We start from the raw sequence: 26280 nt of genomic DNA, 5'->3' as shown, positions 1-26280 counted from the left end.
CCACCTCTCAACAGATGGTTAAAAGCTGTTGGTAATTTTGATCCCCTTTCATCACTGTGTCTAGCAGACTTGAGCTATTCACATGCTATAAAACCTGCAATGTGTTTCTCCTCACACTTCCTATTTCCTCACTTGGATATCAGAGCCATGAAGCACAGTTCTGGCATTTTTCCTTTCTCTCCTGCATTGGAACACCCATCTTCTCTTAACCCAGCATCTGAAGGTGCAGGAAAGGCCAGCTCACTGTTAGCACTGGAGACAAAGGCTTATTTCACTGCATCACAGTGGATTTCTCCTACAGCTGAGCAGGGAGCAGACACAGCAGGGACACAACAATTCAGAGAAATTCACTGCATTAAAAGTAAATCAGTCACCATCACACCCAGCTGTTACTGCCACTGGATTTAATAAAGCAGCTTGCTATCATTTTCATTGTCATGCCTTTAGCACTGGGTAGTTTACCTCGCCTAAAACTAGGAGCAAGTGTGTTTGTTGAGGGTAAAAACTGCAGAATGACAGAATCCCAAGCTGGATAAAAATGGCAGGGCCATATCAGAGCTCATCTGGCCCAACCCACCTGCTCCAGCAGGGCCACCCAGAGCCCAGACAGCTTCTGAACATCTCTAAGGAGGAAGACTCCACAGCCTCCTTGGGAAATTGTGCCAATTCTTAGTCATCCTCACATCAAACAAGCGTTTCCTGATGTTGATCTTTAAAGATTCCTTCCAACCAAAACAATTCTACGATTCTGTGATGTTCAGAAAAACCACCAGTGTTTTAGTTTGTGTCCACTGCCTCCAGTCCTGTCTCTGGGCACCACAAAGTCAGGTTCTGTCCCCTTTGCATTCTCCCTTCAGGCATTTAGATTAGATTAGACCCTCCTCTTCTCCAGGCTGAACAGCCCCAGCTCCTTCAGCCTTTCCCCACAGGAGAGATACTCTAGTCCCTTCATCACCTTTGTAACACTTTGCTGGATTCTTTCCAGTAGTTTCGTGTCTCCCTTTTGCTGGGGAGCCCACAACTGGACCCAGTGCTCCAAATGTGGCCTAGGCCACACGGATCATCCAGATGGAAATGCAAGTTCATAGCAAATAATATAAGAAAAACATGAATGTTAAGACTGGCTATTTGTTGTAGCTCATGGAGGCATTCCTAAAGACCAGTGGAAGTACTGAGTGTCTACTGGATCAATCACAGCATGTTTAGGTTTGTATCTCAGGTTCTCAGACTCACAGATTGCCAGCATTTGCAGTACAATATCTAATTCACACAAATATCGCTGTCTTGTCCACACAGACCCGCTGTCTTGTGACTTTCTGCATGAAAACCTCTCCCTGACAACCCCTCCACTATCCTGCCTCCACAGATCTCGTGGACTTTGTTAAGGGCCTCAGTTAAAATTGCCAGTGTCCAGCACTAACCTGGCGGCTGCCAGCCCTCGCAGTGCAGCTGCAGATGAACACCCCCGACGGGTGGCACACCTGGCAGTGCCCAGCAGTGCAGCACGCTGAGGCAAACGTCATTTTCTTCCATTCTGTCAGCCACAGAACCCATGTCCTTGCGGCTGTGTCCCAGTGCCACAGCTGCTTCCCAAAGCTCCCCTGCAGCCGGAGCAGGGCTCCTGGGAGCCCACGGCCCCTCTGGCCCCGGCTGCAGACACAGACACGTCAGGCAGTGCTTCAGCCGAGCTCCTGCACGCCAGGCCGTGCCCACAGCACGGCCTCTATCATCACACCACCTTGGGCTGCAGTTATCAGCAGAGCCTAGGCACGAATTGGTAAAAATCCCTCAGATCACCTGGACAGTTATTGCATATATGTTTAATATTCACGTTATACAAGTATAAAGGAAGGTGCATGTCCATATAGAGAGGTATTTCTGTTCCATGAACTGCTTCACGTTCAGCAAGGCATAATATGCATATTGTCTGCCACTGGGGTTTGTTTGCAATCCACAACAGGTTACAGTCAGGAAGGAATGCTGCTAGCTGCAGGCACATGCATATGGGAACACCTTATATTTATCTCCCTGGCAGAACATTGTGAACATTTGAGAAAGCTTTGAGGCATAAGAGAGGACACTTCAAGATTTAGGAAGATCAGGAAAAAAATCCTTGCTGTTAGAAGATGTGCATTGCCATCATCCCCATAACATTCAGAATCCTATCCTAAAATAGAACTGTTTAAAAAAAAAAATACAAATGCATATACTTGAAAGAGAAACCTTCTAAAATAAGAATTCTGAAACATTTCTTGTTCTCTATGCACTCACTGATGCCATGCTAATCAGATGACTCTATACATTTTATAAATGGTAACAAAAATTACAGGTAATATCCTGAAATAACAAACAATTCTTCACCAAGTAATTATGTTACAATTTATGGCAAATACCTTTTGTCCTTTCAATTTTTTTTTAATATAACCGGTGTCCTTCAACTTGCCCAGAGAAACAGCAAGCAAATTTCCTTCTTGGAGCTAAGGCACACAATCACTTGGACAAGTATCCTTCTCCTGCTTCTGCTTCTCACACACCAAAGTAAAACCAACAACAATGAAATCCAGGTTTGAAATGTAGACTGAAGTTAAAACAAGTGTGTGAACCAATTCTCAAGAATGAAAAAGAAATAGATAATGGTCTTCTTAAGCAGCCCCTAATATGTTTGCCTTTCCCTGAATTGGGAAAATCCTTGTTGTTTACTTAGCCTGGAATGTCTTTTCATTGCAAGCATCAATGCTGCACACTCTTCTTCACAAACTCACTCTGGACAACCTTAAACTCAATAAACTTTGTCTCCACTTTTCCTGTCTGCCTATTCCAGAACAAGACACTCAGCAGAGCAAGAAACTAGCTCATAATTTCTGCTTCAAATTTATTTATAATCAGTTTATTACAACTTGACTGTGGGTTTTTTAACTCAAATCCACCTTTTTCCCCACTGGTACATATTTTCTCGATATATTAGGGATAGCAATGTCATACTTTCATAGTTTCTTGTAAGATTGACTTTTCTTTCATAGTTGGCTCAGCAGTTTTTCCTTGAAACTGCTGACCAGGATAGTTTAGAATATGCCAGATTCAGTCCACTACTGTCTTTTGTGAAGGCATTAATTTCTGCTGTAAAACCCTGCCATGCAACAACTCCTCAAATCACATGCACATTTCTTCACTTCTACATCTCACTGCAGCTAAAAGTTTCCTTCTGATCAGCAAGAAACCTTTGCACAGTGGTGGCCTTCTGACTCTTGATTATAATTGCTGAGTCTCCAACTTCAGCAGATTTTCCTGATCACACAGGCTGTATTCCTAGACTTTCATCTGATTTCTATCATTACAGCCCTTAATATCTTTCCTTCTTCACTGTTTGGTATTCTACTACTTCTCCAAATTGATGTCATCTGAGAGTCTGAGTTATAAGCAAGTTAATTAGCACATTTGTACTTGTTATGCCAAGATCACAAGAAAAAGTTTCCTGGGAATTCTAAATGCATCAGTTTGGCACTTTCTCCTCCACTGCAAACCACCATTGTGTGTTGTTTACCAACTTTCACTGACCTTTGAATTTTTTGCATAAAGATGTGCACAGATCATTAGTTCTGCATTTGAATTAATAAATTTCTATATATCTCTGTGTTCCTGAAATCCACATTGATTAAATTCTGCTTCAGTTATCTTCTCAAAAAAAAAACCAACTTAAGATCACCAGATTTATCACTGGTAAAGGAACAGCACGTCATATTCCACTTCCCATTAAAAACTGTTATTTATTCACTCTTACTGTTAAAAAGTGTTCTAAAGACTCATATTTTATGGAGAGCAGGGTCAAGAATTCACAATCCCTGGTTTACTTTCTTCCATTCCTGAATTTTTCAGAGCTTCAGCTTTTGTAGCACAAAGTCTACTCCCTTTTTATTTCATTTTAATATAAGAAAATTTTAACTAGTGATTTCCTGTTCTATTGTATTTTCTGCTTCTATAAAATCCTCATTAATAACCAAGAGCAGAGATAAAATAGAGTTTTTCCCAGATTCAGCAATTGCTTTGTGTCACCTATCCCACTCCAGAATATGCAGACACTACTACTGATAGAAAAAAATTGTTCTTCAATCTACATTTAGGAAATCAGTCTTCTTCATAAAGGACACAAATCCCAGTAGGGTGAGTCAATTTTTGACTTGTCACCCCATCACACTATACTGCACTAAAAATACAAAAGGATTAATGCTAATAAAACATCACACCTCTGAAAAGAAAATTATCAGAAATAGACAAGGAAATGTCCTAGAAAACCTTCATAGGAACAGTCATTTATTGGTCATGACCTATTCTTTTGAGTGAGCAAAATATCATTTCCTTCACTAGCCCTGTTTGGCTGGGGGATAGGATGAGAGTCAGATGCCAGCTCTATAAATCCCGCTATCACGAGCACAGAGGTTTTGGTTTTCATTTTCAGCTTTCAGAGTGTCTGTGTATATTTCAGCATCTCTGACTTCCCAAGGATGGGAGGGACAGACTGAAGGAAAGCCCAGTTTATATTCAGGACACATGAATTATAAACTATCCCACGCTACCCATATTATTAACGTACTGGGCATCATTTCTCAACGCACTGAACTGATTTCCCTCTCCTTTCATGCATGATTTGCCTCCAGTTCCTTGACTGGCACAGGGCAATGGTGATGGCAGCACAGCAAAGAGGCTGATCCAGCTGCAGGAGGAGGAAGGGAAGCCCAGAGAATGCAGCTGAACTGTGGCCATCACTAAATATGGGCTTGTCACTCGTATGATTGCAGAGAATAAATCTGATAAATGCACATGACACGAAAGAATGATTGCTCTTTCCAAAGAAAACTGCCCATAAAATCAACCTTTATCTTGGAGAGTTCAAGAGTTTTTAGGAATACTAACAAAAGAACATACAAATAATGAAAGGAGCAGAACAGGATCATCGTGGTAGGGTGGGTGTCCCATAAAACAGCTGTGTAATTAATGTTTCATCAGTCATGGCATTCAGCTGTGTTAGATGAAGTAGATTCTTAGCTATTCAGAGCAGTTACCTTATCTTTGGGAATCCATCCTCTTTCTGCACAGGAAATGCAATCATTCCATGACTGAAGTTACTACAGATGCTGTATAAGTCCAGTCAGAATGCTGTTAACACACCCATTTCCCAGAGATTTTACTAAATAATTTAAATAACAGGGGAACTCTACAAATTATGTGCTATTCTATCACCTGCCCAAAGATTTTTTTCACATGATACAGGCTTGGAGGATTAAGAAGACTAGAAATGTTTTAATTTGAAGTATATTGGTCATTGATCTTTAGCCATTTTTGCTGTTTCTTGCAAATATATTTCATGGAAACTCACAAAGTTACTTTTTGCTTCCAGGAATAACTACACAATTACATACTCAGTTAAGAAGCAAATTCTGACATCTCCAAATGTTAGGATTTATGGTAAAATAAACACAAATTTTCAAAAGCAAACAGCATGAATAATCAGGAATTTTCCTTTACGGAAATTTTTCTTCAAAATATTTTGATAGTTTTTGAAACTGCAAATTATTGAACATCTTTTTTCAGGAGATATGTCTTTCCAGGAGAGTTTCATTGCTATGTAGGTACTTTGCTGAACTGCCCTGCAACATTCCCTTTGGAGTCAATTCCTTGATGAACTGACCTTCCCCAGTTGTGGCTCACTGGCTCATGGCAATACTGATATAAAAGTTTACAATTTCAAATATAAGTACTGATGTCCCAAGACAGAAGTCATGATTTGCAAAAAGTTGAAGAGACTGACGATTTGTGTGATTTGTTAAAAATGTATTATAAATCCTGAAAATCTACCCCTCTCCATACTTCTTGGTCGGCATTTTGCTAAATAAATTCAAATTACTAAAAGTCTTTAGCAGAGCTGACCAGACTCTTTCCTTCTAGTTTTGCAAAAAAATAACTACAAAAAATGTATGGGGAAAAGACTGGACAAGAATAAAGGCACTGTTTTAGAATAAGCTCACCCTGGATCTCAGCAGTGGCCTTTGAAGCATGATCAGACATCCCGAAGCTTTGCTGGATGTGCACAGCTGCTGGCTGAAGGAAGCCTGGGAATCCATCCATGATCACTGCTGTTTGTGAAAGCACAAAACACATCTTTTTGAAAAGACAAGTCCTAAGTAGTCCTGAAGTCCTAAATAGATTTAAGGACAGAGAATTATGATTAAAGTTAAGGTTTACCAGTTCACTCTAAATTGTTTTTAAATGAACAGTGACACAATTCAGAACTGTGTTTGGATTTTTGTGGGTTTTTTTCCTTCCTCTTAGTTAATCACAAGACACAGGGAGAAGTTCTGGCCACACACAAGAAAGTGTTGTGGGTTTTTCTAGTAGGAAGATTATGAGCAATGAGAGAGTTGCCACTCTAAAAGCTCAGCAGAAGGACTTACAGCCCCACTTGCCTCACTCCCCCACATCCTCTGTCCTTTGCACTGCTCTGTGCTGGAAAGGCCACAGGGAAAATGAGGCCTGAAGAGGACAAGAAGTTACAGCAGCCAGACAATGAGTCAAAGCAATCAAAAGAATCTGACATCAGAGCATGAGCACAAAGGCCTTCTGCTTCTGAACCGTAGTTTCCCATACTGGAAAGCATTCACAAAAGTGGTTTTCTCTAAAGCACAATAAATCTCTTCCTCTGTCCTTTCCAAACTTGAAGTTTTGATCAAAGTACAAAGTACATGACCTGTAATATTAGATGAGAAAGCAAATTCGTCTTGTCCCAGGGGAATAATGGCAACTGACTCTTATCTCTAAATCCCAAACACAGCTCTGCCTCTGGAGAGATTAAGAGATGCAAGCATGCATGACAAACGAGAATCATTTGGTCCAATGTGCTACCAGAAGATTCTAAGTATTTTTTCCTGCATATTACTGGTCTGCTATCAAGTAGCAATTAAGAAACTAGAAAATAGGTAACCAAAAAAAAAAAAGAAAGTAAATAGGGCAGCAACTTTCAGTTATAAGGCTCATTCTCTGATATTCCCACTAGGTAGTACCCAGAATTGGACCTAATCTTTAGTTTAAAATCAAATCTTGCAAAAAAAGTATGAAAACAGTTTCTGTCAGTCTCCAGCATATAAACTAATTTAGCATCATTCCCAGGTTTTATGACTGCCCTGCTTTCAGCAGTACAATTCAACAGGCACCATTCAGTTGCTATACTGCAAAAGCACAAAAATAAAAGCAACAGAAAAGTACATTGACAGCAGGATTGCAATGTTTATCTGCTGTAGGGCAGGTATGTATTTTTTATAGTAACACCATCAAATATAGTCTACTCTGCCTCCTGAACTGTAATAAAAAAAGCCATTTGTAGCTTCAGATACCCTTAAAAGTACTAGGTTTAAAACAAGTCTCCTGCAATAACACTTCTAAAATGTATCACAAAGCTTTCAAAAGTTTAACTTTTGGCATCAGAGAGCTCCTTACGCTTGTCTTTTTGCATGGAGCATCAGGAACCCATTTGGAGAGTGCAGCAAGACTTGCAACACTGGGAGCTGCTGATAGTAAAATCAGCTTCTACAGCGTAAACTCAATTCATGTCAAATGCCCGGGAATGAGAAATAGATATCTTATACGATGAGTGGCAGTAAAGATTTACTCATATTTTAGGGATCAAATTTCTTACACACTGCAGCACTTCAAGTAAGGAAAATAATTTTCTGCATAAATGAGAGCATGACACTGGACCAGGCATTTGGGAATCAGTCAGTGAGATGCAATGTTTCTACAAATCATCAGAAAGCCTTGGAAGTCTGCAGCCCTGTGCTATTTCTGTGGGTGTAACTATGCCTTTCTCTAGCAGATCTACCTTTCACATTCCACCTGGTCTGAAATCCAAATACTAAATGAGGACACTAAAATCAAAAAGGAAAACTGGTGGAGAGGATGAGCTCCTTGGAGACAGGAGCAGCCCTTCAAAGCATCTTGTTCCAGGAATGTGAACTTGATTTTCCTAGAGAAAGTGGTATGATGCAGTGAATTCCATGGATGTGAACAGCAGGTTCCTTTAGAGACTGCTCTAGAAGCAGGTACAGTTAGTCAAAGCTTACCGATCAAAATAGTTTTAACAAAAATCAGCCATTTTCTGAACCAAGACATCATCAAACAGAAATTTTCCTATTTAATTTCCCTCTTTTTTTCTACCTTCTTTTTTCTTCTTTCTTCAGCTGTTTGGGTTTGGATTTTTAAGGGAAACAGATGTATTATTACTCATATCTACCTTTTTTCTTCTACTCTGTTTCTAATTAATCTTTAAATTTGTATAATTTTTGAAGTTCTAAAATGAAAAAAAACCACCTTGTATTTTAATATTCTTCTATCTCTATATTGATTTAAATATCAAAAATATTTCTTTTAAATTCCTACTAATATTTAGGGGAACAAATAAACACACAGAAAACAAACCAGGAAAACTTGCAAAGCAGAAGTCTGAAAACACATCAGCACATCTGGAAGAGCACTGAAGTGTCACCACAGCTATTTCTAGCAGCCTTCTCAGCACTCACATGAGGTGAGAGTCCCAAACATTCAACCACCAGAGCTGCAATGCAGAGGAAGGTGCATTAACAAGAGGTATGCATGGAGTGCTATGGAGCTCACAGACTCCAGGGTTTCATTTATCTTATCACCTTAGGAGAAATTCTATGTCTGGAAAGCATAAGTTCTGGTCCCCAATACAGGGAGAAGGTTTGAAACCACCAGATTCAGTGCAAGGGTCCTCAGTGGTTTCTAGACTGTTCAATATAAATGTTATAGATTTTTTTTGTTCTAAATCTACCTCCTTTTTTAATGAAAGCTTCTCAAATGATACTTGGCCCCCATTGTTTCTGTGAAATACTGAGTGAATGACAGCCCTCATATTGGCTTCAGTGCACAACAGAACTCGGAGAACACTGAGTTCTCCAACTGAGAAAATATGTAACAATTCTCTTGAACACTTTACCTGAAGACTCTCTTGAATCAACCCCATTTGAAAAACTGCAGGGTTTTTTGTCTCCCTTGATCTTTGATACATTTCCCCCTCTTCCTTTTCTGTCCTTAAAAAAAAAAAAAAAACAAACAAGCTTCCAAACACATCAATACCCCAAAACCAAAACCAAACCAATCAACCAACCAAAAAGCAATCGCACACACACAAAGAAAAAAAACAAATAGAAAACCAACCAAACAAAAACAAGCAAACAAACAAAACCCAAACCCAACAGGCTCTTTCTGTCTCATATAATTTTTCCAATGCATTAGCAATAGCATTTTCCCTAAAACTTAGATCAATTTGAAGGGTAGAATTACACAAAAAATCCCATGAAATCTGCAGATATGACTTCTCTGAGTTTACATGTTTGCCTTCCCACAAGGTGTTAAAACTTCTTGTAACATCAATCAACTGCACCAAGTCATTACCAGCGGAACCAGAATCCCTCTGCCGCCAATTCTTCACCGAACACCTCCTGATGAACCTTAAACTGCTTATCAAGCTGAAGGAACATCACATACCTGACCATTTAGCAGCAGTAACAATCCATCTGTTGTACATTATTATCTCTATGAATCATAAACTTAATTTTAAATTAGGTGATTAAATAGTAGCATAATTCACTTGGCTGTTAAAGGGATAATGTTTTGTTTGTGGTTCCAGCTGTTTACCTGGAATTGCATTAGTTGAAGCTTAGGGCATAACTGTGAAAGTCAGTTAATGAATGGAAACCAGCACCAGCTTCTGTGTCTAAAAGTCAGATGAGCAATGGAGTTTGGGAGATAATAGTCTTGAGACAACAAACATCAATTAATGTTCTCATTCCATGTGATGCACATTTTTGAGTGATAAGAGAGAAAAGGATAATGACTGGGGTTTCCATTTTTTTCTACTAGCAAAGCACCCTGGTCTTTCCCTTGTGATCTAATATTGGGTACAGATACCATAGGCCTGAGTGGTGGGATGGTACCACCAACTTACCAAAAACTGTTTCATTTCCATTGCACAGCTTTCTTACTTTTCTCACTTCACTGATTAAGCCATGGGCATATTTTGCATATATTGATAACCCAAGCAGAGAAATAAACATGCTTGTTCAAATCAAAGCAGAAAACAAAATGCTTATGAAGCACTCACAGAGATTCAGTCTTTTCCCAAATATTGAACTATTGTATGTTTGGTAGGGATGTACCATGAAATAAGATAAACTGCAAACAGCACCTTTCTGATTCCACTAGGCTGACATCTTTCACATTTATTCTGCTGTGGCCTTGCATTTATAGGTGAAAACATCTGTGTGGAGGAAGTCCCTGTCTGACTGCTGCTGTCAGAGAGCTTCTCCCATCTGTCCTGCACCAAGCCCCAGGATTCTGTTGAAGTGCAGAACCTGTCAGCCAGGATGGTGTGCATTTGAGCCTGAAGCACTGCTGCTATTCCCAACAGGAATCCTGCCAGGACTGCAGGACCTAAACACACTTACCTGGCTGAAGATCCTTGAAGTACAGAACTCATGGCATGATTCAGACTCTGAATTCATGTCACCTGCAGTGCTACTGGGTCTTGTGACAGCTCAGCCACAGTACATCAAAAGATTTGGGGCTTGATGGAATTTCTGATGGAAAGGTCCTGTAAGATGCAATAGGAATGTACCCAAATATAGGACATATGTTTTAAATGTCCATCAGCTCAATAATATAACATGCCTTTTCAGTTCTGCAAAAACCATGAGCAGGAGTTGTATGTGACTCCTTTGTACCAGGTTCCAAACCTACCAAAGAGATCCATTTTTGTCCCAGGAAGCTGCGACATAACTTTATGGAGTTTCCCTGCAGAAGCAAGAAGGAGCACAGAGAAGTGAAAGGACCTATGCTGGGTGCCCAGGAGATACACAGGTCAGAATACATAAAGTCTGAGCTCTCTTTACTTCTGACTGCTGCAGTGAGAGGAGAATGTGTAATTTAAGTCATGCTCTAGCCTAAAGTATTAAATAATAAACATAACTTACTTAAATATCTCCAACTATCAGCAAGTAAAATCAATGGTTGTGTCACTTAGCCTATCTAGTGCATGATGCTCTTTCCTAACTTTAAATATTAGTTAAAATATTAAGTTAAAAAGGTGGGAAGGGAACAGGATGATCTCATTGACCTCAGCTGGTCTCAAGATACTTAAGCACCTTGTACCCGCAGAAAATGGGGCTTTAATTCACCACTGCTTTGCTTCAAAACATTACTTTGAAAAATACTAAGAAGAAACCAAAGAATGGGGACACATAACGCTTGCAGTGATTTAAGTGCAGACTGTAAATGGTATCTACTCCCAGTGCAGAAAAGCTGTGCTATCAGAACACAAAAAGGTTGGAAGAAGAAGGCGTAGAGTAATGTCTCCCTCTGCTCAGCTGCAGAGTTGGAAGGGTGCCTGTTCCTTAGTATTTGCTACGATTTTGTGTCTGTTACACTTTCTGATGCTTAATAAATTTACCCTGTCAAGGGAAGTATAATCTTTCCTGAGATAGCATGGTTATTATCTCCCCTAGATGATGGATCTGTTCTCTGCTTTATGGGAGTGGCAAGAACAGAGAGGCAGCTTAGCAAACCAATGGCTGGAGCTTCAACAACTTCAGGGTAAGCATTGCAGGTTTTTATAACGAGGAATTCACATTGTTGCCTTTGAGCTTCTCTTTTCTACTCCCTGGCTTTGCAAATTTTCTTTGCTACTAGAAAACAATAGTTTCCGTTCCATTTGCTGCAGGCAATGTCAGAATGTCCCCAACCAAATGGCTCATCAGCCTCATTCAGATCACTGTCAGTCATGCCACAGGCAGATCAGTAACACAGGACATCCTGAAATGTTCTCAGAGCTACATAACTACCCCAATAATGGCATGCAGCTCCTGTAGCAGAGTGCCTGCAGCAGCTGATAAATTCAGTCTACCTTGCTGACCGGTTCCCACTGTGCTGTAATAAATGGCAGGTGGAGATAAAGGGGGGAACAAGGTTCTGCTTCAAATTTCTGCCCTTAGAACTGCTGGTCTTTTAATAACAATATGAGAATGCAGAAGTGGCGAGTACAGCAGTACTTTAATGAAATTTATAACAAAACACTGCAGAAATTTATAACAAAAATGTGCAGAGGAGCAGGCTCTGCAGAATGAGCTATTCAGCCCAAGGAAATGACTGCACAGGGTATGTTTGGGAACTACAGATTACAACTGACCTGCCATCTGGCACTAAAGGAAACAGTGTCACACTTCCAGCACAGAGCAGGCACCAGGGAGCCTCTGATTACTCTGCCAGACAATATTTTGCTTGAATGAAATATATTGTACAGTCTCATTAATTGCATATTTTACCTCCACATGACTGTAATAGTTTGCCATAAAAATAAGGTTTATTTACCAGCACAACAGAAAAAGAGACTGGAAACACAAAACGGAGGGACTCATTAATTCTTGAAATTTTTCCATCACAAAAAGGTAGGACATTGCCAGTCTTAAAGCTCATTCCAATCATTTAGAGAGAAATTTATGTACACCCTGAACTTCCAAACTGAAAATTGTAAATTACGTGGACAGCAGGAAGACTCAGAGAACCCTATTGCCAGCAAAATCTATTTTCAAGGACATGGCCTTAGGAATAGAATAACAGAGAAACACAGAAAAACTTATCAAAAGAGCAAAATTTATCAATAGAAATGATGCTATTATCCCCTGATAAAGCCCCATTTCTACAGAACTAAGTCAAGGCTGGGTACACTTCTAACAGTTTTGTCAAATTAGCTCTTCTATCGCCTTGTCTGAGCGCTGCTGTATTATATTGCTCAAAAAAAGGATGAACTGCATCCGGCTCTGAGTTCTTTGTTCAGGCAAATCTCCCTCTATGTTTCCTGACCGATATGGTCTTAAAAGCAATTATCCCTAATGGTCAAAAAATTGTGCTAAGCCACAAAGAAAGCATTCATGCCAAAAATATTTTGGGTAGGTTGTTAAAAAAAAATGATAAATAAGTGTTTGAAAAATAATGTAAACTCCCAGTTGGAAGTCGCAGCAGGGAGCCTTCTATCCTGCATAGGATTCTTCTAAAAACCAAGAGCAATAAAGAGGAGACAGAAGATAAATTTTATCTTTAGTTCTTTAACTAAAATGCATTAAAAAATAGTAGCAAGTAACTTGTTGCTTACATTTCAAACAGATCTGTCCAACTCCTTAGGTCCCAGGTATAAAATGTAGATGATTAGAAGGAAATATGGCAGGAGTCGTCTCTCATCTGGAATGTCAGTCCAAAGACAAGCACTGACATCCTCAGCACCCCATACCAGTCCAGCCATTGCCCCTGAAAGTGTGCAGAACTTTTAGTACCTTCTTCTGGCAGAAGTACAGCAGTTTGTAGTAAAGAATCCTGAAAAATTCAATAAAACTATAATAAAAAATAAAATATACCACAGAACGTGCCTCTCAAGTCTTTCCACAACCTGCCAAGTACGTAATACAGACATATATCTCAAATTTTCCCCCAGCTTAAAACTTCTGGCTCTAAGTAGCTTTCTCTTTCACTGTAGATTAAGACAGAATAGTCACTTCCAGTTTGTAAGTGAAAGCCTTTCTCCTTTTTTTATAAATTCTAAATTTATTCTTGAGACAGTAAAGAAAAAAATCAAGGAAAAACTCCTATAAGTAACTTTCTTACTTACCACTTCTGCTATAAAGATAAGTAAAGAAAACATAGGCACAGCTCTTTTTCATGGTTCTATCCAACATAACTGTGCACAAAGCTAATAAAGAGAAAACACAGCTGGGAGGATTATGCTCTTTAGGGGTAACAAACCTGGAGCCTGAAATTCTCACCAGCACTTTTGAGTTTGCTTTACCTCTGCAAACAGTAATTTAGAGATGAACTGGCAAAAAGCTGTATCACTCTAACTAATAACCTGTTCAAAAGCTCTCATGGAAACAAAAGTAGCTATTTTTTCCTTAAAACCTCTTTAATTAACCTTTTCAATGTAATACAATGTTTCAAGATAATAAAGAAAACTTTGTACAAGCATGACAGGTCAGTACGTTCAGAATTATTAAACAATGCCAGAAATAAACATGCACATTACCGTTTAAAAATAGATGTTATTGCAGAAGAATTTCTGTCTCCCAGCAATAACACACATATATGGAAATATTAATTGTTGTACCAATTAATAAAGCAGAAAAAAAGAAAAGCAGGCTGTTTGCTGCCACTATACTGTGTGTGTACCGAAACACCTGGAAAACTGGCAGTACCACAGGGTCACCCAAGTATTTAGGGTGAAAAGCCCTGCAAGATGGAGTCCAGCTGTAAACCCAGCACTGCCACATCTCCACATTTGTGAACATTTCCAGGGAAGATGACTCTACACCCAGCTGAGCAGCCTGTTCCAATCCATGAAAACACTTCCAGTGGAGAAATTTCCCCTCACATCCAACCTAAACCTCCCCTAGTGCAGCACGAGGCCATTTCCTCTGGTCGTGTTCCTTGTTAACTACAAAAAAATGGAGAACATGAATAAGATAAGCAATGAACCACATTTCACAGAAGAATGTACAACTTCTTTACACAACTGACACGTGGGAGAGCCTCTCTGAAAGGACTTCTTTAAAGAAAAATACAGAAATGAGGCCCAAGGCTCTGGATAGATGAGCACTGTTTGCTCTGTGTCTATAGCTGAGCAAAGGTGGCTCCCACAGCAATATTAACTGCTCTTGTGCCCGTTTACACCAACTATTTGCCAGCTGTTGCTGTCCTGAGCCCTCTGCCCCTCTTCCCATGAGTGCAGCCAAGTGCTGTTGATTATACACTTGGGTTTTGCCCATTCAGACTCAAAGACTCAGCTGACTTTCTCCCTTGCTCTGAAAATAAAACACCGGTTACTGCCTGTTTGTCAGCCCTCACAGATTAATTTTTTTATGTTTTTCTGAGGAGGCAGAGCTACTTCATTTTGGGCATGAAATAGTAAGGAGCTTTCAGCATTCTTCAAAGTTATCTACATAAAATTCTAATAAGCACAGATATTTATTCCAATTTCCTGAATCAATGATAATAATAAAAGCTATTACTTCTGAAACGAGTTATGGTTCTTTCATAAGAGATGTTGATACCAAATAATTTATTTGTCAAACCATCCAATACAATGTAAAAGAGAATAAATTTAGTTCTCAGAATAAATACAGATTATTTCCCATCTCTGCATTAAGCTTGTTAATTTTGACTTTCCCTTTATACTGCATATTCCTCTTAAGATCATTCACTTTTCTGGGAAATAGTATCCTCTCTCCTATTTATCTCTGGTCCTTGAGCTCTACTTCGTGTCTTCTGATCATAATCTCATTCAATAAATCTTTTATGCACTGGAACTGAAATTTTAAGTTTGTGAGAAGTAAGCATTCCCTACTAGAAACAGTCATCCTCTTGGAGGAAAATCTTGCCGAATGATGCTTCAGAACACATCTAATTCTATTTATTTTCAAACATTAGTGGGTTTAATTTCAACTAGATTATTCACTTTGATCAGCAAATATCACCTCCAGTACTGAATTCCCTAAATGAAACAGCAACAGTTCCACTCAGCATCACCAGGTCACTGCTGGAGCAGCTGATGCTCCACTCCCGTGGTTTGGCCATGGCAATCCATCGTTCCCTGGGACCCTTTGGCACTTTGCTTCCTCCCAGCCCTTCCTGCTCTCAATAATCCCAGTTGGGTTTAGCACAGAGAACCTGCTCGTGGTTGGCAAAGAATTCAGTCGTAATTCCTTTGCTTTTCCACGGTTAATTGGCATGAACAATAGCAAACAACGTGTTCAATCCTCCTAATTTCTACAACAGCTTCAGGTTTTCACTAATTTGATGTATCAGCAATGGTTTCATCATCTGATCTCCACAACTCTCTCCCTCCTTTAGTGCTTAACTGAAGCAGCAAAGTAGAAAACATCTACATTTGCTGGGTGTTCCTGTCACAGTGCTGGTGTCCTGGCAGCACATCAGCACATCGCAGCCTCACTGTACGGCTCCCTCCCAGCAGCGAGGGCTCTGCAAGGGCCCCAAAGCCAGGCACCTGGGTAAGGCTGTGCTGGGCTCTGACACCTTTGATAATGGATATCCTTGCTGCTTCCAGCACTCGATTTTCTACCACTGACAGCTTTCACTTTATATGTAGGTGTATTTAAAAAATGAGTACTTTTAATTTGCAAATGTCTTAATTAAATAATGTTACAAGATGGCTAGGGCACATTCATTCTGAGAGAAAACTACAGATCTAGGCAGGAGGGAAAAAAATGTGAGAAAATCAGGAATAACCCGTCTTGGATTTGGTTAAGGAGTTCACAGTGCCTACAGCTGGATGTTATTTGAATAGCTTTCACTCCAATCCTATGCAATTATAACCACTTAGGAGTCTGATTACAATTTTCTTCTAGGGGTTCATTTTATTACTAGACCCAATTCAACTCATATCCTCCATCAGCATCAGGAGACTAGAAATCAGCCATCATTATCATCTCACTTCCATTTTAGAGAAAAGCAAAAAGGCACCAATGAGACTCTTTTTGAATTGTCAAATCATGGCCATAGTTAGAGCTCACTTGAGCTCATTGGTGAGCTCTGGTTTAACCCTTATTTCTCTGTGTGCCACTCACACCTGTCAGGAGAAGTATCAAGCTAATGTTTACAGAATTGATTTTCTGAAAAGGAAAAGAATATCTATAACTGAATAAGGAAAGCTAAGAAAAAGGATAGCTGGTTCTGTTCTATTCTTAAACATAAACCTATGGGTCTGCTTGATACCATATACCTATTCCAGAATGGCAAGGTTAACATTCTGGTGGGAAAAAACAGTTATAGTCAAACTTTTTTTTCCCCTTGAGAATCAACAGGAAAGATGTACTTAAAAAATAACTTTTAAAATGTATCCATTAATAGTATGCAAGCTTTGCTTTCATGTCACACTTCAAGTTCTTTATTTGCAGACTTTCACCAAGACAATTCTCTTTTTTCATTTGTTTCTTCTGCTACTCTTGATTAATTAGAAAAGAATCTGATAAAGACAGCACAGTGTGTTTCACTGCTTTTTCAAAGGCCTGTAAACAAAAAGACTGAAGCACTTTTTAAAAACATAAATGAGTAAATCACACACAATCATCTGGGTTTCAGAATGAGAGAAACTCACTGTTTAATGATCACTTGGGTGGCAAAAAAACCACACTAGCATCTCAAGCAGCACTTGGTAAAATATGGGGGAATGAGATCTTTAGTTCTCAATTAATTTTGAAATCAGTAAAAATGTAATATCAGGATCCTACAGATGTTCAGTACTTTGTGGGACAGAAGCTGAAAGATGAAGCAGTCAGGAAAAGATACCTAACCTGCAGAATAAACAAACAGAACTGGCTTTTGGAGTACAGAGACAAAATGGAAAGCAAAAGCTGATCTAAGATTAAACCCGAGGTGTCATCCAAAGTTTATAGGCCTGTAAAAACACAGCTTGTCCCTCTTCTGGCTCATTTTCCTGGATTTTGCCTTCTTACAAAAAGCTCTCCAAGGATACATGGTTTTCTCCTGATTCCCTTCCCTTTATCCCAGTCCCTGTATTTCCAGAACATGAACTGAACTGCTTGACACTCCCCTCTTCAGCATGGTCTTACAGATACATTTCTGTGTGTATTCCTACTGACTGAAGTGACTTTGGGATTTTTACTGTATCACTGCTGCAGCGGAGTCAGTGGCACATCCAGGCCACCTCTGACAGTTCAGAGAACCCTGGGGAGAGCAATCTTTACCTGCCTCAGGAGTAATGGGCATCCTGACACATCTGCACCTCTGCAAACTCACAGGTCCCACGAGAATGAAGAGCCGGGGCACTGGGAGAAGCACTGAAGGACCGAGATCTGCTGCCTGCTGCATCCCACTGGTACTAAAATGTCTGCTTGCCTCTATTTATTTTGAGTGCTCTGCAACCTTTGGCATTTTGACAATGAAATTTTACTCATAGTGGAAAAAATCAGAAATTATTTCATGCTTTTTCCTCAAAAGAAAAAAAAAAAAATCAAGAGGATGCCTGACATGAGATCAACCAAACCGGATGCTCAAACAACTGAATTTTCAATGAGAATTTTATATGCTCCAAATGCTTCAGCTCTCGTCCCTCCCACTGCATCACCCCAGCAGCTCCCAGGTGTGTGCTGTGGGCTCAGCCTGAGCACCCTGGGGTCAGGGGCCCCCTCCAGGCAGAAATCCTGGGAAGGTGTTCAGTTTGTGGTCCAGCTTTTGAACTCCACCTGTGCAGTGAGCCAAATATTGGTAATATCTGTGCTGCACTGGAGCAATTTGTACTGCCTTTGATTTCAGACCAGTTCAACCTTTGCTACAGAGATTCAAATTTAGAACTGTTTTTGCCCCATAAGTTGCTCAGGTCAGTGTAGTAGTTTATGCCAATTTGAAGTTGAAGTAATCAAACATGGAAAGTTCAAAACAAGACAAGGAAATTCTGCTCCCAAAAGCCAAAGCTTTAACAGGGAGGAGTAAAGAGGCCTGTGAGCAAACGTGAGCTTTGGCATTATAATTTTTTTGTTTTGTTTTTCTGTTATTAGAAAAGTGCCATTTACAAAGTTGGGTTTGTTGGGTTTTTTTTCCAATTTTCTGCTTTTTTCTTTAGTATTTTTCTTAGAACTGAAAGGCATCACCAACAGCATGAAAACTGGCCCTGGCTGGTTCTAGCAGCACAGGCTTTCAGGTGCCTGCTAGAACCAATATGCCACGGCAGCTCAGTGGGAGCTGAACTGGGCAGGGCAAGCACCTTCAGATCTCTAATGACCACACACGTCTGGAAATTGGAAACTCTCAAGATTTACCCCTGAGTTTAAGCCACTCAAAGCAAAGAAAAATTACCTTGAAATTGCCCATTGCAATCTATGATTATAAAATAGCCTTTTTAAGGCTACATCTGCATAACACTGTAACTGATTTAATTGATTTCAAGGGAGATTTCATGCATATTCCAGAGGATGCTGGAGAAGATTAGACAAGAAAAAAGAAACATGAACAACCATTTCCTCTTTATATTATCTACTCTCTACCAGTCTGTTTTTAAATCGGTCATCTCTGTTCATATTTTCAGGAATAAATAAGAAAGAACCAATGGCACCTCCCAGCTGGCAAGAATGAAGTTTTCTCTTTTGCATCTGAAGAGACCAGGAAGTTCAACTGAGGAGTCTGAGCCCAAGGAGCTGCCCAGACCTGAGTGCCATCGTTCTCCAGCTGGAGAATGCCTGGGCACCAATCCAACTCAATCCACTACAGTGCACTACCAAACTCTCAAATTTTATGCTAAGTAAGTTTGACTTTGCTCTATCCAATTAATATATATTCTACCCCATTAAGAGCAGCTTTAATAAACTTAATGACTGCAGAGCATTCCCAGACTTCTCAGGTCCGGAGTTACAAAATAATTCCCATTTGTTAAAAATTGGCAGCACTTCTGAGTCTTTCTGCACACAATGCAAATGAGGAGTTCGACAGACAAGGATAAAGTGATACTGGAAACCAAGTTTCTAGTCAAAACAGGTGTGGGGAAATTCCTTCTATGTGCCCTAGAAATATGCCATACTGGTCATGACATTTGAAATATTTTCATACAAAGCCTGGAGTTTGGGGTTTGCTTGTTATGAAATTCAGATCAATACAAAAATTGGAATATTTTATTATGGAAGTGCAGCAGTCAGTCATATATTTAGATATGATTTCTCAATATTTTCTAAACCAATTGTTGACAATTTTAAAATATGTAGCATTTCATAAAAAATATGTTCGTAAGGAAAACTATTTTACTTTAAAAATTGTGTTCTGCTTATTCTAACGGACTGAGGACTCAGCTTGGTGTGGGATTTTGAATTCATTGTTTTAGAAATAAAGCTCACGCTCTTAAGCGTTCAAGACCTCGAAGGTCAAGTCTTGCTATGCTGACAGAAACAGTTCATGGCCCCAGGCATGGGCACTGCCAGCCCTGCAGCTGGAGAGCTCCTGCCATGCACACCCCCAAAATGGGGCTGCACAGCAGCTGAAACCATCTCACACAGAGCTGTGGAGTTTGCAGCACCTGCATTTGGTAGCCCCTCTGAAAGCAGGAAAGACCACCTGACAGCAGCCTTGCTTTATTGCTATGTGAGTTGCTTTAAAATGCTGTGTTGTGGATCCACACCTAATTTACTTCCCATCGGCTCCCCATGCAAATCTGTGTGTGTCCATCCAGACGCTTAGTGCAAAACAGCCATAGTGATGGAAATCTACAGTATAACCTACAGAGCATTAACTTCTTGGTGTCAGAGTACTCCCAGAATTAACAACTGGTTTGCTCTCTTGGGGAAGCAATGCCAAGCTGGTGAAGTGTTTGCCAACTTCATGCTCTGTGTTCCTTGTCTAAGTGGGTCTCAGACACAGTTTGTGCACAGCATAAAACACAGAGGTTGTAATAAAAGATCAGTTGGGCTGATCTGTTATTGTAACGCTGAAGTTGTGATCCAGCCCAGAACTTTAGGCAAGCTCTACAGACTAATTCCAGAACAGGTTTTTTTGCTCTTTAAGATGTTTAAACATCTTGTGCTTTCTACTATGAATGGATTTTTACATTAGTATCTCATTACAGTTTTATGAAAAATAATAACATCAAGCAAATACCTGAGTAAATGTGATTTAGAAAGCACAAATACTTGTGCAATTCCCACGCACAAATTTTTTGTGAGGTCTGAAGTTGCTTCAGAAAGTGTCAGACTGTAACAGAACAAGTTTTATTTCTCTATCTGTTGTTCTAAGTAATAGACTGAATATCCTACTGCAAATATTTGTACTTCTACCAAACACATTATTTTAGGAAGAGAAGCTGATAAACGTATAAGTCATTTTCCAGAGGAAAGCAAAAGACCTTCTCATTTCCTCTATAAACAGTTGATCAAAACCCTACAGCAACAAGAAGAATCTGTATCCCCATAGACACATTTTTCTTTGTACAGTGTCTGCTGAAGACCTTTATAGATTATCTTTGCACAGAAAATTCAAACATAACTCTGATGGTTTTTACTAAATAAAAGAGAAATCTCAAGTAATCCTGTAATAAGAATGTGTGCTGGACTGACTCACTGGTGACATTAGGATGAAAAAATAACCATTTTCCACAAGAACATTCTTGAACTCAAAGCAAAATAAGAACAGACTAAGGAAACATTAAAAAAAACATTACCAGTGGAGAGGGGTGGGAAAGATGGCTTTAATAGAAAATCTAGGGAGAAAAAATGAACAAGTTACCTTTCTTTGACAGAAGTTAAAAACACATCAATACTTCTAAACTCAATCCATACAAACATCGGGGGAGAGAAAGGTGTCCAGTTGCACAACAAAGGGAAAGGTCATTCACCAGGGTAAAAAGAAAATATCCTGCAAAATACTGACTTGACAACACAGAATCATTGTTGGTTGTCATCTAAGATGTAAACATACATTTTGCAATCAATAGACAGTTCTCAGATATGAACAAACTGAAACAGGATTGGGTCTACGTGTCACCTAAGGAAACACTAAAAGTATGAGGCTTTATGTCTAGTTTTCTTTTTGGTAACTTTGCACATAGAACATCACATTGCATAAACTGCATGGGTTTTCCATTTAATCCGTTAATTTTCACTGATTACATTAAATTCCTTAATTACTTTTTTCCCCCTCCAGATTTTCTTATTTCTGCCATACAGCAATCAGAAAAGCAGACCTCTGCTGGAAACTTCTGTCACAGCTCTGTTCCAGACACTTCCCATTTTCTTCCCCCTATTGAAAACCACTGCCAGAGACCTTTTCCCCTCAGGCCAGCTGGACACTGAACCCTGAAACACAAAGATGCCTTGGGTTGTGTTATAGTCACCTCTGTGAATAGTCCAGTGTGTCTTTTACTATCTTGGTGTGCCATCAGTCTCTGCTTCAAAGTCCTGCACAGGGGGGAAGATCCAACTGGATTATCCCGACCCCATCTCCAGGGATGGACAGGAGAGGGAGAGGTGATGCTGCAGATCCTCAACGTACTGAAGGACCCATGGCCTGTTTGAGCTATGACAAACATCTCTGACATTCCCCCTCCTCCAAAATAGATTCTAAAGGCACCAAATTCACAACCCAACTCACATAAACAGCATTCCTTGTCACACCCCAGGGGTGTTCTGCTCTCTTCTCACAGGGTGTAACCCCTCTGTGCACATGCAATGCGCCCCAGAAAGCTGCATGGATGAACACACAACTCAAATGTCCTACAGACCTCCTGAGCCCCAACACCTGCTGAAAGGCACGGCTGAGAGGAGCTGCTGAATTACCTGCCAGGGATCAAAGCTCCTGCTTTGTGCCTGACTGGTTCCATTCACTCCCTTTGTGCACAGGAAGCAGCAGCCTTTCATTAGCCTTTCCACATTCCCATCCATCAGTAAGTTCTAATTCCTAAAGAGAGGGTGTTATTAGAGCTTGGTGTTTGCTGTGATTGCTCCCCTCACAACGGAAGATGCAATCAGAGGAAGAATTTATGTCCTGCAATTCAACGAATGAATGTGTTCCTACAGCAATTTCTTTAGTAATTACTTGTGTAAAGCATGTTTTTCTGTAATTGAAATTCTACAGTCTACAGTTATTTATTAAAATACATTATTTATAATAGCATTTTCCATCTTAATTTCATTACTTTCTTTCAATACAATACTTTCATAGTCACATTTTAATTCTTTTTATTGGTCTGCAGATACTGAAAGTTTTAGGGCAGCTTATAAGCATGCAAAGAGAAGAGCATGTGTAAACAGACTAAAACCAGAGGAGAGGACAGACAAGAGCTCTTACTAAAAGAAACAGAGACATAACTTATTACCACTCCAGAGATAAAAAGTTTTCTAAATGAAGAACAACAAATATTCACTTATATTTCCCTATTTTATGAAGTCATTCTACTGTAAAGAACACTTGAACATTCCTGAATAGCATTCTTGCCCTCTGACAAGTATTCCCAGGGAAACAGGAAAAATAAGGCAAATGTCTTCAGAGAAAAAAATTAAAAGGAGGTCCTGAAGGACCCAGAAAGCACTAACATCATCTCTGTTATTCACACAAGCACTTTTCCTGAGCAAGTAATCTTCCTAGGTATTAAAAAATCTTATAATAAAATTACTTCAAATAGGTCTGTAGAGGATAATATCCCACAGGAAGCCTACAGATTAGGCTGCTAATCAATCTCTTACTAAAAAACCTAGATTTTACAAATTAAGTGTCTTAAGTTGTTAAGCTTAAATCCCAGGTAGAAATTGATGCAAGTTCTCAAGGAGCAGCACATGATCAAAGAACCACTCGTGGTAGTGCCTGCCCAGCTGCAGCCTCTGCCAGCACCCCTCCAGAAACCAGGAAAGCACAGCTCCAGCAAGGAGGGGTGGCTACTGGGAGGGAAAAGCTGGGGGAGAGGCAAAAGGGGGAAGACAGAAATAGGAGATGAGTCTCCAAATGCTGTTTTCCATGGCACAGAAGGGGAAGCCACCGGCTCCAAGAAAGCTGGAGATGGACTTTTGACAAGCGCTTATAGGACAAAGGTAATGGCTTTTCACTGAGGGAAGACAGGTTTAGATTAGATGTTAGGAAGAAATTCTCGACTGTGGATGGTGAGGCGCTGGCACAGGTTGCTCAGAGAAGCTGTGGATGCCCCATCCCTGGAAATATTCAAGACCATGATGGATGGGGCTTTGAGCAAACTGGAATAGTGAAGGTGTCCCTGCCCAAGGCAAGGGGGTGGAACTGGCTGGGTTTCAAGGTCTGTTCCAACCCAGGCCATTCTAGAATTCCCTGGGGAGGACAGAAGGGAAACACAGAAGTGCACCACTGTGGAAGCACTGTTCAGCAATCCTAAACCCTTGATGTGTTGCTGACACTGTTTGCATCACAACGCAAAGAAATGGCTCGACAACAGCTAATGGGGAGAGAATTCCATCCCTGGCAGCCCCAGTACAGCAGGATCCCACACTACCTCAGCCTGGAGCCTCACAGCTCTCCTGCAGGCTCTCTGCCCTCATCCATCAAATCCCAAGAAAGGATGACAAAGGTCCCTGCCTAAGGAGAGAGAGTTTGATTTTAGTGAGAGTAGACAACAGAGTTTAGGAATGAATAATGTTATGCTTGTAATAAGAAAAGAGCATCTTGAAGGTTATGTTTTCTGCTGTTTCTGCCGTCGTAGGTCAGCTGAAAAGATTGCTCAGAGCTGCTGAAACAGAGAGCATTGCTAGGATTTTGTGCAAAGTCCCTGTGACTTACAGCTGGAGCTGTGAGACATTAAGCATTTAACAGACTCCGTTTATCTTTCCTGCAAAATAGTTAGAAGACATCTTTTAAGTACCACTTCTGAAAACAGGAGCATATATATTTGATAGTGTCTTTTTGTTTTCAGTTTTATTTTTCTTTGTACCAAATCCTGACAACTGTGAGAAAGACTTGGCTAAAATATATCATCTACTATCCAGAAAGTAAACCTTTCTCCACTTTCAATTGTAAATGACTTTTGTAATTGCAACTGAGTCTCTCATTTTTTTCTTGAACATGACCTGCTCTGTGAAAATCAATATCTCATTATCCAAGCCATAAGATGAAGCAATTCCAGATCAGACTGCACAGCCAGTGTGTCCTCCCTGCTTGTCTGGAGTCATTTGAACACGGTGAACCTTGATTCAGTGGGAATTTTACCAATTGACTTAATGTAGAGTTATTTAATAACACTGTGTGTTTCATTTGGGGAGACCTAAATAACCCAAACTACCCATAAGGAAAATATCCTATTCTGCTGGCTTGTGCCACTTGGGGAATTTTTGCTTCTTTACAATAACTGCTGGGACAAGTTATTGCATAAATGATTTCAAATCAAACATTACTCTAAGCTACATCTTCATCACCTGAAACAAAACTTGGAAGGTGTTTTAAAACACGAACCAATGGCAGATGTACCATGCATTCTGCTCCATTCCAAAACATTTCAAACTCAACACCTTCTCCTTAGAGGTAACCAGAAGATCTGGCAAGCCAGCACTTCCTACCCAGTTTACTTCATTTTTCACCTTGTGGACACAGAACAGAGACAAACAAATGCAGACAGGGGAACTGAAAGCACTCCTGTCTTCTATTTAGCACAGACTTGCGTACCCTTCCCTTCAGCTCTCCAACAGCCACACAGTTACACTTACTGCCAGGATTAATTCTGCTTAGAAATGGACCTGAATTCCCAGATATTCAGCCACTAACTTTAAGTTAATTAAATTCAATTTCTTGACCCCCTTTTTATTTTAGACTCTTGGCACAGGTTTCTCCCACACACTTGGACACCTTCTAGCAAGCTGGTCATCTTGATTCCCTTTGAATTTCACGAACAGAAGCCTGGTACTCACCTCAGGTGTTTTAGATGTCAGCTTTCAGATGAGATGAGAGGAAGCCTGTCCACGATTTATGCAGGGAATGAAGATGCTGAGATTAAATGTAGATACCCACACTTAAAGGTAGAAGAGTCTCACCCAAATCTCACTTTTCCCCTAAGGGCTGAAGCTCATAGCAAAAGCTCATCCTCTGAGGCCATTAGAGCCCAGACTGGCTCAGTGGATGTTCATCCTGAAGTGTTGAGACTCTTGGCTGGCCACAATCCTTACAAACAAACTCACATGTTCAGCTGCTAAACTCCAAGCTCAAATAGCAAATCATTTCATTTTACTAAATGTTTACTCTGGGCTTTTGTCACATACATTTGTTTCTAAATATGTTTTGTTTCAGTGTACCATCGGTTTACAGCAGGCACCTGAAATGAGGGCAAAAGGTTCTGTGCCGAGATCATGTGTAAATGTCAATAAAAATTAATTTCCTTTGGCAGAGGATATCATCCAAGCACTGCAATCACCTGATCACAGTTAGACTTGATCCACTTAGATTTATCTATTTACCCCCCCTTGTCTGTACAGCCTCCATGAATATTTTTAGAACAGCAAAAATGAGAAAAATCATAAGCTCAGGGATGACACGATTACTTCTATTTGCTCAGAGAATAGACATTTTCTCTTTACAATGGGATTTCCAAGAGCCTTTTAGTAGACATTGGCTCTTCATTCAGCAGAAAATACAGGACAAAACACACAGTTTCATGTGGGATGTACAAACAATCCTGCAGACCACATTTTCCTAGTGAACAGACACCCAGGAGAG

At 40.0% G+C, this 26280-nt stretch overlaps 1 long non-coding RNA gene across 1 annotated transcript in view; it reads right to left on the bottom strand.

Moving 5' to 3' along the window:
* Positions 1-9012: 9012 nt before the first annotated feature.
* LOC120759669 (uncharacterized) overlaps positions 9013-26280 on the bottom strand; it is a 69611-nt gene continuing 52343 nt past the window's right edge. Inside the window, exons 3-6 of the long non-coding RNA XR_005703212.2 lie at positions 13211-13362; positions 10804-10857; positions 10512-10657; positions 9013-9095 (exon numbers count right to left, since the gene is read on the bottom strand). This is a non-coding gene — a long non-coding RNA (uncharacterized LOC120759669). The remainder of the gene's footprint in view (positions 9096-10511; positions 10658-10803; positions 10858-13210; positions 13363-26280) is intronic.

This window comes from Hirundo rustica, chromosome 15, assembly GCF_015227805.2.
Source record: "Hirundo rustica isolate bHirRus1 chromosome 15, bHirRus1.pri.v3, whole genome shotgun sequence".
Taxonomy (NCBI): domain Eukaryota; kingdom Metazoa; phylum Chordata; class Aves; order Passeriformes; family Hirundinidae; genus Hirundo; species Hirundo rustica.
The sequence above is the reverse complement of the archived record's forward strand: the minus strand, read 5'-3'. Positions and strand labels throughout refer to the sequence as shown.